This window comes from Drosophila tropicalis, unplaced genomic scaffold (genome assembly GCF_018151085.1).
Source record: "Drosophila tropicalis isolate 14030-0801.00 unplaced genomic scaffold, ASM1815108v1 contig_119, whole genome shotgun sequence".
In the NCBI taxonomy this organism is placed as follows: Eukaryota; Metazoa; Arthropoda; class Insecta; order Diptera; family Drosophilidae; genus Drosophila; species Drosophila tropicalis.
In genome coordinates, this window is record NW_027172560.1 from 41,162 (window position 1) to 58,856 (window position 17,695).

General features: G+C 32.8%; 5 non-coding genes across 5 annotated transcripts; all 5 read right to left on the reverse strand.

Annotated features, from left to right (window-relative positions):
* Positions 1-130: 130 nt before the first annotated feature.
* LOC137577995 (5.8S ribosomal RNA) lies at positions 131-309 on the reverse strand. The gene has a single exon (XR_011032525.1). It is a non-coding gene; the product is annotated as a 5.8S ribosomal RNA (ribosomal RNA).
* Positions 310-915: 606 nt separating this feature from the next.
* Positions 916-2,910, reverse strand: LOC137577938 (small subunit ribosomal RNA). The gene has a single exon (XR_011032507.1). It is a non-coding gene; the product is annotated as a small subunit ribosomal RNA (ribosomal RNA).
* A 6,005-nt stretch (positions 2,911-8,915) lies between these two features.
* On the reverse strand, positions 8,916-12,859 carry LOC137577975 (large subunit ribosomal RNA). Its single transcript, XR_011032519.1, has one exon. It is a non-coding gene; the product is annotated as a large subunit ribosomal RNA (ribosomal RNA).
* Positions 12,860-13,194: 335 nt separating this feature from the next.
* Positions 13,195-13,373, reverse strand: LOC137577996 (5.8S ribosomal RNA). The gene has a single exon (XR_011032526.1). It is a non-coding gene; the product is annotated as a 5.8S ribosomal RNA (ribosomal RNA).
* A 606-nt stretch (positions 13,374-13,979) lies between these two features.
* Positions 13,980-15,974, reverse strand: LOC137577944 (small subunit ribosomal RNA). Its single transcript, XR_011032508.1, has one exon. It is a non-coding gene; the product is annotated as a small subunit ribosomal RNA (ribosomal RNA).
* Between the last annotated feature and the right edge of the window lie 1,721 nt (positions 15,975-17,695).

Below are 17,695 nucleotides of genomic sequence, written 5' to 3' on the forward strand. Positions count from 1 at the left end.
ACATATGAGAGCCAATGTGTTTCAATTATTATTAATATTATGAATATACATATATATATATATCCAATAATATACCATATGCTTTAATATTTCGTAAAATACTAAAACAACTTATTTAGCATAGTCTTACAACCCTCAACCATATGTAGTCCAAGCAGCACTCTAAAATTAATTAAAGTACCATAACAGCATGGACTGCGATATGCGTTCAAAATGTCGATGTTCATGTGTCCTGCAGTTCACACGATGACGCACAGTTTGCTGCGTTCTTCATCGACCCATGAGCCGAGTGATCCACCGCTTAGAGTGATTAATAAATTGTTTGTTTATTTCATTACGTCAATAATATTTTTATTGAAAGAAATTAAAAATACACCATTTTACTGGCATATATCAATTCCTTCAATAAAATCTTAACCCAAACGAATGCTGCGAAATGTCTTAGTTAACATAAATGATTGAATACTGGACTTGATAATTTATAAAAGATGATAAATTTTGTAAGCGATCAAATTATGTAAAACGTTAACCTTAAATGCAGGTACAACATTGTACATTTGGGATGTTGCTTTAACCATTGAATGCCCAAACCAATAATGGCCAATACAATACGCAACGCCTGTATATTATGGTACATATACACGCAAATAAATAAGATATACAAAAATCATTTTCAATCTCCGATCGGAATACATAATTTTTATTTATGGCTGGCAAAACACCATAATTTAAAGAGTTTTAGCATATTTTGCTACCGTCCGTCAATTGTTGTTTAATTTTATACTCTTTTTTTTTATCCTTGGGTAAATAGGATAGAATTTAGTTCTTATGCTCTCATCTTAAATTTCATTTTCATCTTATATATCTTATAATAATTTGGAATTTATTTATTTTAATAACGGTTGGAAAATACAATAATGATCCTTCCGCAGGTTCACCTACGGAAACCTTGTTACGACTTTTACTTCCTCTAAATAATCAAGTTCGGTCAACTTTTGCGAAACAACCGTAACACGCAAGGCGTCACAGTGATCACGTCCGGAGACCTCACTAAATAATTCAATCGGTAGTAGCGACGGGCGGTGTGCACAAAGGGCAGGGACGTAATCAATGCGAGTTAATGACTCACACTTACTAGGAATTCCAAGTTCATGTGAACAGTTTCAGTTCACAATCCCAAGCATGAAAGTGGTTCAGCGGTTTACCCGGACCTCTCGGTCTAGGAAATACACGTTGATACTTTCATTGTAGCGCGCGTGCAGCCCAGGACATCTAAGGGCATCACAGACCTGTTATTGCTCAATCTCATTATTGCTAGACGCAATTTGTCCATTTAAGAAGCTAGTGTCCTTATAATGGGACAAACCAACAGGTACGGCTCCACTTATATAAACACATTCAAACACAATAAACATTTTACTGCTACCATGAATGAAGGCAATATAAGCTTCAACACCATAATCCTGAAGATATCTATTTAATATATTTGAGTCTCGTTCGTTATCGGAATTAACCAGACAAATCACTCCACGAACTAAGAACGGCCATGCACCACCACCCATAGATTCGAGAAAGAGCTATCAATCTGTCTTACACACTTATGTTCGGACCTGGTAAGTTTTCCCGTGTTGAGTCAAATTAAGCCGCAGGCTCCACTCCTGGTGGTGCCCTTCCGTCAATTCCTTTAAGTTTCAGCTTTGCAACCATACTTCCCCCGGAGCCCAAAAGCTTTGGTTTCCCGGGAAGCGACTGAGAGAGCCATAAAAGTAGCTACACCCAATTGCTAGCTGGCATCGTTTATGGTTAGAACTAGGGCGGTATCTGATCGCCTTCGAACCTCTAACTTTCGTTCTTGATTAATGAAAACATCTTTGGCAAATGCTTTCGCTTAAGTTAGTCTTACGACGGTCCAAGAATTTCACCTCTCGCGTCGTAATACTAATGCCCCCAAACTGCTTCTATTAATCATTACCTCTTGATCTGAAAACCAATGAAAGCAGAACAGAGGTCTTATTTCATTATCCCATGCACAGAATATTCAGGCATTTGAAGCCTGCTTTAAGCACTCTAATTTGTTCAAAGTAATTGTACCGGCCCACAAAAACACTCGATGAAGAGCACTAATGTAGGTTTTTAAATAGGAGGAATATATAAAAAAGTACAAGTACTTAATTACATATAAGAACTCCACCGATAATACGCTTACATACATAAAGGTATAGTACTAACTACAAATGTATGTTGTACTACCCGTATGAAGCACAAGTTCAACTACGAACGTTTTAACCGCAACAACTTTAATATACGCTATTGGAGCTGGAATTACCGCGGCTGCTGGCACCAGACTTGCCCTCCAATTGGTCCTTGTTAAAGGATTTAAAGTGTACTCATTCCAATTACAGGGCCTCGGATATGAGTCCTGTATTGTTATTTTTCGTCACTACCTCCCCGAGCTGGGAGTGGGTAATTTACGCGCCTGCTGCCTTCCTTAGATGTGGTAGCCGTTTCTCAGGCTCCCTCTCCGGAACCGAACCCTGATTCCCCGTTACCCGTTGCAACCATGGTAGTCCTAGATACTACCATCAAAAGTTGATAGGGCAGACATTTGAAAGATCTGTCGTCGGTACAAGACCATACGATCTGCATGTTATCTAGAGTTCAACCAATATAACGATCAATTGATCGCTTGGTTTTAGTCTAATAAAAGCACACGTCCCAAAAGGTCCGTGTTTTAATTGCATGTATTAGCTCTAGAATTACCACAGTTATCCAAGTAACTGTTAACGATCTAAGGAACCATAACTGATATAATGAGCCTTTTGCGGTTTCACTTTTAATTCGTGTGTACTTAGACATGCATGGCTTAATCTTTGAGACAAGCATATAACTACTGGCAGGATCAACCAGAATAATGTTATTATTTAATGTGTTGTTAAAAACATGAATATATGAATTTAGACAAACGCATATTTTAAAATATTTAAAGATACTTGACAATATTATATATTTTTCAATAAAATAAAATATATTATTTGTGGTAACATTTTACGAATACGGCCAAAATTTAATAGCGTTCATTTTCGTTTTTCATTAATTGTATAAATTTTCAATAATAATGATCAAAAATATCTTTATTTTTACACTTACAAAATATATAATCACATTTGCTTTAATTTTGTTTATTTTCAAATAAAATAAACATTTGTATTTTGATATTAAATTTAAAATTTAAATAGAAATTGATATTTAATGTGTGATTTTATATATTAAGTAAAACCATCACTCAAATTTAATGTGACGAATGTTTTTTAATTATAAGGAAAAGTTAATTCAATAAAAATGACTTGATTTTAATAAAAAAAAATAATAATTTTGCTCTATATAAAAGATCAATTAGTTAATTTGCGAACATAACAAGATTTATGACGCAATTCTCATATTTACCTTTTTATATAAAAAGGTTAAAGATTATGAACAATTAAACTAAGAACTAATTTAATGCTCATAATCTTTATTTTGTATTAACGATAAATCCAAATATAACCAGTGAATAAACTTCAGCAGAGAGAACGCTCCTAAGACCGTTTCATCATACACCTTGGAATACCTTGGTAGGCTTTTTCATTATCTTTTTATTTGATATATTAAATTTGAAGTAGAGCATAACCTTCAATTAGTCTGAACAACCACTGTTCATCATGAGTAGGTTTTGTGACACGCTTTCTCGAAATCGCCCATTTATGTTTGAAGGTACCACTCAACAATAATTTTTCATATGTATTTTTATAAATACCATTAAACTTCATTATAATATATAAATAAATTGACATTGCCGATTATAAATGCATAAGACATATGTATTTGAGAACTGTACCGATATTACATATGACTGACCATGCTCGACATCACACCACCTAAGTAGGTTTTGTGCCACGCTTTCTCGAAATCGCCCATTTATGTTTGAAGGTACCACTCAACAATAATTTTTCATATGTATTTTTATAAATACCATTAAACTTCATTATAATATATAAATAAATTGACATTGCCGATTATAAATGCATAAGACATATGTATTTGAGAACTGTACCGATATTACATATGACTGACCATGCTCGACATCACACCACCTAAGTAGGTTTTGTGCCACGCTTTCTCGAAATCGCCCATTTATGTTTGAAGGTACCACTCAACAATAATTTTTCATATGTATTTTTATAAATACCATTAAACTTCATTATAATATATAAATAAATTGACATTGCCGATTATAAATGCATAAGACATATGTATTTGAGAACTGTACCGATATTACATATGACTGACCATGCTCGACATCACACCACCTAAGTAGGTTTTGTGCCACGCTTTCTCGAAATCGCCCATTTATGTTTGAAGGTACCACTCAACAATAATTTTTCATATGTATTTTTATAAATACCATTAAACTTCATTATAATATATAAATAAATTGACATTGCCGATTATAAATGCATAAGACATATGTATTTGAGAACTGTACCGATATTACATATGACTGACCATGCTCGACATCACACCACCTAAGTAGGTTTTGTGCCACGCTTTCTCGAAATCGCCCATTTATGTTTGAAGGTACCACTCAACAATAATTTTTCATATGTATTTTTATAAATACCATTAAACTTCAATATAATATATAAATAAACTGACATTGCCGATTATAAATGCATAAGACATATGTATTTGAGAACTGTACCGATATTACATATGACTGACCATGCTCGACATCACACCACCTAAGTAGGTTTTGTGCCACGCTTTCTCGAAATCGCCCATTTATGTTTGAAGGTACCACTCAACAATAATTTTTCATATGTATTTTTATAAATACCATTAAACTTCATTATAATATATAAATAAATTGACATTGCCGATTATAAATGCATAAGACATATGTATTTGAGAACTGTACCGATATTACATATGACTGACCATGCTCGACATCACACCACCTAAGTAGGTTTTGTGCCACGCTTTTTCAAAATACCCTTTTTTTTTTTTAAAGGTACCCTCACAATAATTTTTCATATGTATTTTTTAAATACCATTAAACTTCTATAATATATAAATAAATTGACATTGCCGATTATAAAAAAAAAAAAAAAAAATATTTGAAAAAAAAAAAAAAAAAAAAAAAAAAAAAAAAAAATAAAAAAAAAAAAAAAAAAAAAAGTTTTGTGCCACGCATTCTCGAAATCGCCCATTTATGTGTGAAGGTACCGCTCAATAATAAATTAACATTATGTTTTTTTATAAATATGTTTATTATACGATATGCATAAATTCATATGCATTAAATTACATTTTTTTTATTTTTTTCTCTATATGATATGGATGATCCCATATGATAAATGGGCAAAATTTATATTTTTAATATTGAGTAAAATTTTTTTTCATATAAATGGGATAATAAATAAGCCCCATACGTTATGATATTTTTTCATATGATATGAGATATTTATACGATATGCATATCCCATATGATATGGATGTTCCCATATGATAAATGGGCAAAATAAATATTTTCAATACTGAGTAAAATTTTTTTTCATATAAATGGGATAATAAATAAATCCCATACGTTATGATATTTTTTCATATGATATGAGATGTTCATACGATATGCATATCCCATATGATATGGATGTTCCCATATGATAAATGGGCAAAATTTATATTTTTAATATTAAGTAAAATTTTTTTTCATATAAATGGGATAATAAATAAATCCCATACGTTATGATATTTTTTCATATGATATGAGATATTTATACAAAATGCATATCCCATATGATATGGAAGTTCCCATATGATATTGAAATTTTTTTCATATAAATGAGATAATAAATAAATCCCATACGTTATGATATTTTTTTCATATGATATGAGATATTTATACAAAATGCATATCCCATATGATATGGATGTTCCCATATGATATTGAAATTTTTTTCAAATAAATGGGATAATAAATAAATCCCATACGTTATGATATTTTTTCATATGATATGAGATGTTCATACGATATGCATTTCCCATATGATATGGATGTTCCCATATGATAAGTGGGCATAATTTATATTTTTAATATTGAGTAAAATTTTTTTTCATATAAATGGTATAATAAATAAATCCCATACGTTATGATATTTTTTCATATGATATGAGATATTTATACAAAATGCATTTCCCATATGATATTGAAATTTTTTTCATATAAATGGGATAATAAATAAATCCCATACGTTATGATATTTTTTTCATATGATATGAGATATTTATACAAAATGCATATCCCATATGATATGGATGTTCCCATATGATATTGAAATTTTTTTCATATAAATGGGATAATAAATAAGCGCCATACGTTATGATATTTTTTCATATGATATGAGATATTTATACGATATGCATATCCCATATGATATGGATGTTCCCATATGATAAATGGGCAAAATAAATATTTTCAATATTGAGTAAAATTTTTTTTCATATAAATGGGATAATAAATAAATCCCATACGTTATGATATTTTTTCATATGATATGAGATGTTCATACGATATGCATATCCCATATGATATGGATGTTCCCATATGATAAATGGGCAAAATTTATATTTTTAATATTAAGTAAAATTTTTTTTCATATAAATGGGATAATAAATAAATCCCATACGTTATGATATTTTTTCATATGATATGAGATATTTATACAAAATGCATATCCCATATGATATGGAAGTTCCCATATGATATTGAAATTTTTTTCATATAAATGAGATAATAAATAAAACCCATACGTTATGATATTTTTTCATATGATATGAGATATTTATACAAAATGCATATCCCATATGATATGGATGCTCCCATATGATATTGAAATTTTTTTCATATAAATGGGATAATAAATAAATCCCATACGTTATGATATTTTTTCATATGATATGAGATGTTCATACGATATGCATTTCCCATATGATATGGATGTTCCCATATGATAAATGGGCAAAATTTATATTTTTAATATTGAGTAAAATTTTTTTTTCATATAAATGGTATAATAAATAAATCCCATACGTTATGATATTTTTTCATATGATATGAGATATTTATACAAAATGCATATCCCATATGATATTGAAATTTTTTTCATATAAATGGGATAATAAATAAATCCCATACGTTATGATATTTTTTCATATGATATGAGATATTTATACAAAATGCATATCCCATATGATATTGAAATTTTCTTCATATAAATGGGATAATAAATAAATCCCATACGTTATGATATTTTTTCATATGATATGAGATATTTATACAAAATGCATATCCCTATATGATATGGAAATTTTTTTTATATGTTCCCATATGATATTGAAATTTTTTTCATATAAATGGTATAATAAATAAATCCCATACGTTATGATATTTTTTCATATGATATGAGATATTTATACAAAATGCATATCCCATATGATATTGAAATTTTTTTCATATAAATGGGATAATAAATAAATCCCATACGTTATGATATTTTTTCATATGATATGAGATATTTATACAAAATGCATATCCCATATGATATGGATGTTCCCATATGATAAATGGGCAAAATTAATATTTTTAATAGTGAGTACAATTTTTTTTCATATAAATGGGATAATAAATAAATCCCATACGTTATGATATTTTTTCATATGATATGAGATATTCATACAATATGCATATCCCATATATGGATGTTCCCACTTTTTTTCAATATAATGAGGAGATAATAAATACGGAAGAATTTGTAATCCACATTTTATTGCATCACTAAAAAGATTACGATTCATTTGGCTACATTATGACGATCACAGTTGAAACCGCCATTTTCGTTCTTTTAAGTTATATACTTATAATAATTTTATTTTCCCTTTGTAATAGGGACAGTAGGAATCTCTTAAAATACATATGTTGCGTCACTAAAATGATGACGATTCATTTGGGTACATTATGACGATCACAGTTGAAACCGCCATTTTCGTTCTTTTAAGTTATATACTTATAATAATTTTATTTTCCCTTTTTAATAGGGACAGTAGGAATCTCTTAAAATACATATGTTGCGTCACTAAAATGATGACGATTCATTTGGGTACATTATGACGATCACAGTTGAAACCGCCATTTTCGTTCTTTTAAGTTATATACTTATAATAATTATATTTTCCCTTTGTAATAGGGACAGTAGGAATCTCTTAAAATACATATGTTGCGTCACTAAAATGATGACGATTCATTTGGGTACATTATGACGATCACAGTTGGAACCGCCGATTTCGTTCTTTTAAGTTATATACTTATAATAATTTTATTTTCCCTTTTTAATAGGGACAGTAGGAATCTCTTAAAATACATATGTTGCGTCACTAAAATGATGACGATTCATTTGGGTACATTATGACGATCACAGTTGGAACCGCCGTTTTCGTTCTTTTAAGTTATATACTTATAATAATTTTATTTTCCCTTTTTAATAGGGACAGTAGGAATCTCTTAAAATACATATGTTGCGTCACTAAAATGATGACGATTCATTTGGGTACATTATGACGATCACAGTTGGAACCGCCGTTTTCGTTCTTTTAAGTTATATACTTATAATAATTTTATTTTCCCTTTTTAATAGGGACAGTAGGAATCTCTTAAAATACATATGTTGCGTCACTAAAATGATGACGATTCATTTGGGTACATTATGACGATCACAGTTGGAACCGCCGTTTTCGTTCTTTTAAGTTATATACTTATAATAAATAATAATACTTATTATATGAAATACTCTCCATATAATAAAAATACATCGGCAATTTAAAAATCGAATCATCAAGCAAAGGATAAGCTTCAGTGGATCGCAGTATGGCAGCTGCTCAACCACTTACAACACCTTGCCTGTTACAAAAGTCGTTTACAATTGATTCTAGGCTTTGTCATTGTATTAAATAATGTTTTAATAAGTAACTAGCGCGGCATCAGGTGATCGAAGATCCTCCCAATTTACTATGTTACAAATAACATTGGCATCACATCCATTGTCGTTTATAAAATAAACTTTTAATGGTTTAGAAGCCATACAATGCAAATTGCCCCTTATTTATCATTGCAGTCCAGCACGGATACGACCTTAGAGGCGTTCAGGCATAATCCAACGGACGTAGCGTCATACCACTGTTCGCTCGAACAAGTATTGTGCCATTGGTCCGTACCTGCGGTTCCTCTCGTACTACGCAGGAATGCTGTCGCAACAACGTTTTGTCATTAGTAGGGTAAAACTAACCTGTCTCACGACGGTCTAAACCCAGCTCACGTTCCCTTGCATGGGTGAACAATCCAACGCTTGGTGAATTTTGCTTCACAATGATAGGAAGAGCCGACATCGAAGGATCAAAAAGCGACGTCGCTATGAACGCTTGGCCGCCACAAGCCAGTTATCCCTATGGTAACTTTTCTGACACCTCTTGTTAAAAACTCTTTAAACCAAAAGGATCGATAGGCCGAGCTTTTGCTGTCCCTGTGTGTACTGAACACCGAGATCAAGTCAGCATTTGCCCTTTTGCTCTATGTGTGGTTTCTGTCCGCACTGAGCTGGCCTTGGGACACCTCCGTTATTATTTGAGAGATGTACCGCCCCAGTCAAACTCCCTACCTGGCAATGTCCTTGAATTGGATCATACCTGAGTAATTGGAGTTATACCAAAAATTTCAAATTGAAAATACATAAATGCAATCTCTCATTAAAGAATTTGTTTGCGATTATATAACAAACTCGTGATACTTTGATCAAGAAGCTTGCATCAAAACCCAATACCATAAGATATAATAAATATATCCGTATAATGGCTAGGAAATGATACACGTTCCATTTAATCAAGTAAGTAAGGAAACAATAAGAGTAGTGGTATTTCATTGGCGATATCAAACACAAGGAATAATATCTCCCACTTATTCTACACCTCTTATGTCTCCTTACACTGCCAGATTAGAGTCAAGCTCAAAAGGGTCTTCTTTCCCCGCTAATTATTCCAAGCCCGTTCCCTTGGCTGTGGTTTCGCTAGATAGTAGATAGGGACAGTAGGAATCTCGTTAATCCATTCATGCGCGTCACTAATTAGATGACGAGGCATTTGGCTACCTTAAGAGAGTCATAGTTACTCCCGCCGTTGACCCGCGCTTACTTGAATTTCTTCACTTTGACATTCAGAGCACTGGGCAGAAATCACATTGTGTCAACACCCGCTAGGGCCATCACAATGCTTTGTTTTAATTAGACAGTCGGATTCCCCAAGTCCGTGCCAGTTCTGAATTGATTGTTAATTGATAATCGTTATAATTTAAAAGAACTAATTAAAATTAATTAGTATTCTTAAAAATTTTAGCAAGAAAGTTCCACAATTGGCTACGTAACTAACTATCCGGGGAACAAATAACTATCATAAATGATAGAAACTCTATTTACCCAGAACGAGCACATAAACCATGTTATTGTTTCCCAATCAAGCCCGACTATCTCAATCTTCAGAGCCAATCCTTATCCCGAAGTTACGGATCTAATTTGCCGACTTCCCTTACCTACATTATTCTATCGACTAGAGACTCTTCACCTTGGAGACCAGCTGCGGATATTGGTACGGCCTGTTGAGAAGTTTGCGTATCCCCACCATAAATTTTCAAGGTCCGAGGAGAAAATATCGACACAACAGTATATGTCATGCTCTTCTAGCCCATCTACCATATCTCTCTGCGAAAGACTTCCATGGTAGTACGGCTATAAAACAGAAAAGAAAACTCTTCCGATACCTCTCGACGGCTTCTTTATGGTCGTTCCTGTTGCCAGGATGAGCACGAGGCCCATATTTAATAACAAACGGATACTCAACAGGTTACGGAATTGGAACCGTATTCCCTTTCGTTCAAAATTATTCAAGTGTTTTACTTTAGATTAATTTATTTGACATATTTAAAACTTGAAAATTTTCGGCTTTCGCCTTGAACTTAGGACCGACTAACTCGTGATCAACCACTGTTCACACGAAACCCTTCTCCACTTCAGTCCTCCAAGGTCTCATTCGATTATTTGCTACTACCACCAAGATCTGTACCAATGGCGGCTCCATGCAGGCTTACGCCAAACACTTCTAAGCACACCATTGTACCTTCCTACTCACTAAAGTTTCAAAATTTATATTATAAATAATATAAATCATCTACTTTAGCGGTAATGTATAGGTATACAACTTAAGCGCCATCCATTTTAAGGGCTAGTTGCTTCGGCAGGTGAGTTGTTACACACTCCTTAGCGGATTTCGACTTCCATGATCACCGTCCTGCTGTTTTAAGCAACCAACGCCTTTCATGGTTTCTGTATGAGTTGTTAATTTGGGCACCGTAACATTACGTTTGGTTCATCCCACAGCGCCAGTTCTGCTTACCAAAAGTGGCCCACTGGGCACAATATATCATAACCTTAAACTTCATATCAAGAAAGTTAAGGTTCTTACCCATTTAAAGTTTGAGAATAGGTTAAGATCGTTTCGACCCTAAGGCCTCTAATCATTCGCTTTACCAGATAAGATTATTTTATATAACATTTAAATGCACCAGCTATCCTGAGGGAAACTTCGGAAGGAACCAGCTACTAGATGGTTCGATTGGTCTTTCGCCCCTATACTCAATTCTGACAATCGATTTGCACGTCAGAACTGTTTCGGTCTTCCATCAGGGTTTCCCCTGACTTCAACCTGATCAAGTATAGTTCACCATCTTTCGGGTCACAGCATATATGCTCAAGGTACGTTCCAGTTAGAGGTATAAATAATATAAATATCATTATACATAACTATATAGAACGCCCCGGGATTGTGTTAATTAACTATAAATAGTTAAAAAACTAATCCCATTATTAGTCAAGTTAATTATGCTATTAGGTTTATATCCCAATAACTTGCACATATGTTAGACTCCTTGGTCCGTGTTTCAAGACGGGTCCCGAAGGTATCCTGAATCTTTCGCATTGTTAATCATACAAGTGCATATAATAAACACAGAAAATCAATGATAATCATGCTATTATATAATTCCGAAAAATTAACGCACTGTATTCATATAAATCTATCAACACTTTATCAAATTAATGACATTTATTCTATGTTAAAATGCAAGCAAAATAATTTAAATAAACTATAAGTCATATTTTATGATAAATTTGGTTCATGTTAATAGATTACAATGTCCTTATATGGAAAAAATGCACACTATTATTATAATATTATTGAAATATTACAACTCTAATGATGAATTTTCCATAATGGATATTCAGGTTCATCGGGCTTAACCTCTAAGCAGTTTCACGTACTATTTAACTCTCTATTCAGAGTTCTTTTCAACTTTCCCTCACGGTACTTGTTTACTATCGGTCTCATGGTTATATTTAGTTTTAGATGGAGTTTACCACCCACTTAGTGCTGCACTATCAAGCAACACGACTCTTTGGAAACACCATCTAGTAATCATTAACGTTATACGGGCCTGGCACCCTCTATGGGTAAATGGCCTCATTTAAGAAGGACTTAAATCGTTAATTTCTCATACTAGAATATTGATGCTCCATACACTGCATCTCACATTTGCCATAAAGACAAAGTGACTTAGTGCTGAACTATTTTCTTTTCGCTCGCCGCTACTAAGAAAATCCTTGTTAGTTTCTTTTCCTCCCCTAATTAATATGCTTAAATTCAGGGGGTAGTCCCATATGAGTTGAGGTTGTATATACACACAAATATATTATTAAATATATTAAAACCATTGTAAATTTCTAATTTAAGTGAAGAATAATATTATGACAATTGTTTTTCATTTCATATCATTAATAAGAGGCAATTCTAGATTAAAATTTTATATTTTTTATGCTAAACATTCCTCAGTATCATTTGATTTGAAAAAGAAAATTATACATCTTCATTTTTCTCATACATATGAGAGCCAATGTGTTTCAATTATTATTAATATTATGAATATACATATATATATATATCCAATAATATACCATATGCTTTAATATTTCGTAAAATACTAAAACAACTTATTTAGCATAGTCTTACAACCCTCAACCATATGTAGTCCAAGCAGCACTCTAAAATTAATTAAAGTACCATAACAGCATGGACTGCGATATGCGTTCAAAATGTCGATGTTCATGTGTCCTGCAGTTCACACGATGACGCACAGTTTGCTGCGTTCTTCATCGACCCATGAGCCGAGTGATCCACCGCTTAGAGTGATTAATAAATTGTTTGTTTATTTCATTACGTCAATAATATTTTTATTGAAAGAAATTAAAAATACACCATTTTACTGGCATATATCAATTCCTTCAATAAAATCTTAACCCAAACGAATGCTGCGAAATGTCTTAGTTAACATAAATGATTGAATACTGGACTTGATAATTTATAAAAGATGATAAATTTTGTAAGCGATCAAATTATGTAAAACGTTAACCTTAAATGCAGGTACAACATTGTACATTTGGGATGTTGCTTTAACCATTGAATGCCCAAACCAATAATGGCCAATACAATACGCAACGCCTGTATATTATGGTACATATACACGCAAATAAATAAGATATACAAAAATCATTTTCAATCTCCGATCGGAATACATAATTTTTATTTATGGCTGGCAAAACACCATAATTTAAAGAGTTTTAGCATATTTTGCTACCGTCCGTCAATTGTTGTTTAATTTTATACTTTTTTTTTTTATCCTTGGGTAAATAGGATAGAATTTAGTTCTTATGCTCTCATCTTAAATTTCATTTTCATCTTATATATCTTATAATAATTTGGAATTTATTTATTTTAATAACGGTTGGAAAATACAATAATGATCCTTCCGCAGGTTCACCTACGGAAACCTTGTTACGACTTTTACTTCCTCTAAATAATCAAGTTCGGTCAACTTTTGCGAAACAACCGTAACACGCAAGGCGTCACAGTGATCACGTCCGGAGACCTCACTAAATAATTCAATCGGTAGTAGCGACGGGCGGTGTGCACAAAGGGCAGGGACGTAATCAATGCGAGTTAATGACTCACACTTACTAGGAATTCCAAGTTCATGTGAACAGTTTCAGTTCACAATCCCAAGCATGAAAGTGGTTCAGCGGTTTACCCGGACCTCTCGGTCTAGGAAATACACGTTGATACTTTCATTGTAGCGCGCGTGCAGCCCAGGACATCTAAGGGCATCACAGACCTGTTATTGCTCAATCTCATTATTGCTAGACGCAATTTGTCCATTTAAGAAGCTAGTGTCCTTATAATGGGACAAACCAACAGGTACGGCTCCACTTATATAAACACATTCAAACACAATAAACATTTTACTGCTACCATGAATGAAGGCAATATAAGCTTCAACACCATAATCCTGAAGATATCTATTTAATATATTTGAGTCTCGTTCGTTATCGGAATTAACCAGACAAATCACTCCACGAACTAAGAACGGCCATGCACCACCACCCATAGATTCGAGAAAGAGCTATCAATCTGTCTTACACACTTATGTTCGGACCTGGTAAGTTTTCCCGTGTTGAGTCAAATTAAGCCGCAGGCTCCACTCCTGGTGGTGCCCTTCCGTCAATTCCTTTAAGTTTCAGCTTTGCAACCATACTTCCCCCGGAGCCCAAAAGCTTTGGTTTCCCGGGAAGCGACTGAGAGAGCCATAAAAGTAGCTACACCCAATTGCTAGCTGGCATCGTTTATGGTTAGAACTAGGGCGGTATCTGATCGCCTTCGAACCTCTAACTTTCGTTCTTGATTAATGAAAACATCTTTGGCAAATGCTTTCGCTTAAGTTAGTCTTACGACGGTCCAAGAATTTCACCTCTCGCGTCGTAATACTAATGCCCCCAAACTGCTTCTATTAATCATTACCTCTTGATCTGAAAACCAATGAAAGCAGAACAGAGGTCTTATTTCATTATCCCATGCACAGAATATTCAGGCATTTGAAGCCTGCTTTAAGCACTCTAATTTGTTCAAAGTAATTGTACCGGCCCACAAAAACACTCGATGAAGAGCACTAATGTAGGTTTTTAAATAGGAGGAATATATAAAAAAGTACAAGTACTTAATTACATATAAGAACTCCACCGATAATACGCTTACATACATAAAGGTATAGTACTAACTACAAATGTATGTTGTACTACCCGTATGAAGCACAAGTTCAACTACGAACGTTTTAACCGCAACAACTTTAATATACGCTATTGGAGCTGGAATTACCGCGGCTGCTGGCACCAGACTTGCCCTCCAATTGGTCCTTGTTAAAGGATTTAAAGTGTACTCATTCCAATTACAGGGCCTCGGATATGAGTCCTGTATTGTTATTTTTCGTCACTACCTCCCCGAGCTGGGAGTGGGTAATTTACGCGCCTGCTGCCTTCCTTAGATGTGGTAGCCGTTTCTCAGGCTCCCTCTCCGGAACCGAACCCTGATTCCCCGTTACCCGTTGCAACCATGGTAGTCCTAGATACTACCATCAAAAGTTGATAGGGCAGACATTTGAAAGATCTGTCGTCGGTACAAGACCATACGATCTGCATGTTATCTAGAGTTCAACCAATATAACGATCAATTGATCGCTTGGTTTTAGTCTAATAAAAGCACACGTCCCAAAAGGTCCGTGTTTTAATTGCATGTATTAGCTCTAGAATTACCACAGTTATCCAAGTAACTGTTAACGATCTAAGGAACCATAACTGATATAATGAGCCTTTTGCGGTTTCACTTTTAATTCGTGTGTACTTAGACATGCATGGCTTAATCTTTGAGACAAGCATATAACTACTGGCAGGATCAACCAGAATAATGTTATTATTTAATGTGTTGTTAAAAACATGAATATATGAATTTAGACAAACGCATATTTTAAAATATTTAAAGATACTTGACAATATTATATATTTTTCAATAAAATAAAATATATTATTTGTGGTAACATTTTACGAATACGGCCAAAATTTAATAGCGTTCATTTTCGTTTTTCATTAATTGTATAAATTTTCAATAATAATGATCAAAAATATCTTTATTTTTACACTTACAAAATATATAATCACATTTGCTTTAATTTTGTTTATTTTCAAATAAAATAAACATTTGTATTTTGATATTAAATTTAAAATTTAAATAGAAATTGATATTTAATGTGTGATTTTATATATTAAGTAAAACCATCACTCAAATTTAATGTGACGAATGTTTTTTAATTATAAGGAAAAGTTAATTCAATAAAAATGACTTGATTTTAATAAAAAAAAAATAATAATTTTGCTCTATATAAAAGATCAATTAGTTAATTTGCGAACATAACAAGATTTATGACGCAATTCTCATATTTACCTTTTTATATAAAAAGGTTAAAGATTATGAACAATTAAACTAAGAACTAATTTAATGCTCATAATCTTTATTTTGTATTAACGATAAATCCAAATATAACCAGTGAATAAACTTCAGCAGAGAGAACGCTCCTAAGACCGTTTCATCATACACCTTGGAATACCTTGGTAGGCTTTTTCATTATCTTTTTATTTGATATATTAAATTTGAAGTAGAGCATAACCTTCAATTAGTCTGAACAACCACTGTTCATCATGAGTAGGTTTTGTGACACGCTTTCTCGAAATCGCCCATTTATGTTTGAAGGTACCACTCAACAATAATTTTTCATATGTATTTTTATAAATACCATTAAACTTCATTATAATATATAAATAAATTGACATTGCCGATTATAAATGCATAAGACATATGTATTTGAGAACTGTACCGATATTACATATGACTGACCATGCTCGACATCACACCACCTAAGTAGGTTTTGTGCCACGCTTTCTCGAAATCGCCCATTTATGTTTGAAGGTACCACTCAACAATAATTTTTCATATGTATTTTTATAAATACCATTAAACTTCATTATAATATATAAATAAATTGACATTGCCGATTATAAATGCATAAGACATATGTATTTGAGAACTGTACCGATATTACATATGACTGACCATGCTCGACATCACACCACCTAAGTAGGTTTTGTGCCACGCTTTCTCGAAATCGCCCATTTATGTTTGAAGGTACCACTCAACAATAATTTTTCATATGTATTTTTATAAATACCATTAAACTTCATTATAATATATAAATAAATTGACATTGCCGATTATAAATGCATAAGACATATGTATTTGAGAACTGTACCGATATTACATATGACTGACCATGCTCGACATCACACCACCTAAGTAGGTTTTGTGCCACGCTTTCTCGAAATCGCCCATTTATGTTTGAAGGTACCACTCAACAATAATTTTTCATATGTATTTTTATAAATACCATTAAACTTCATTATAATATATAAATAAATTGACATTGCCGATTATAAATGCATAAGACATATGTATTTGAGAACTGTACCGATATTACATATGACTGACCATGCTCGACATCACACCACCTAAGTAGGTTTTGTGCCACGCTTTCTCGAAATCGCCCATTTATGTTTGAAGGTACCACTCAACAATA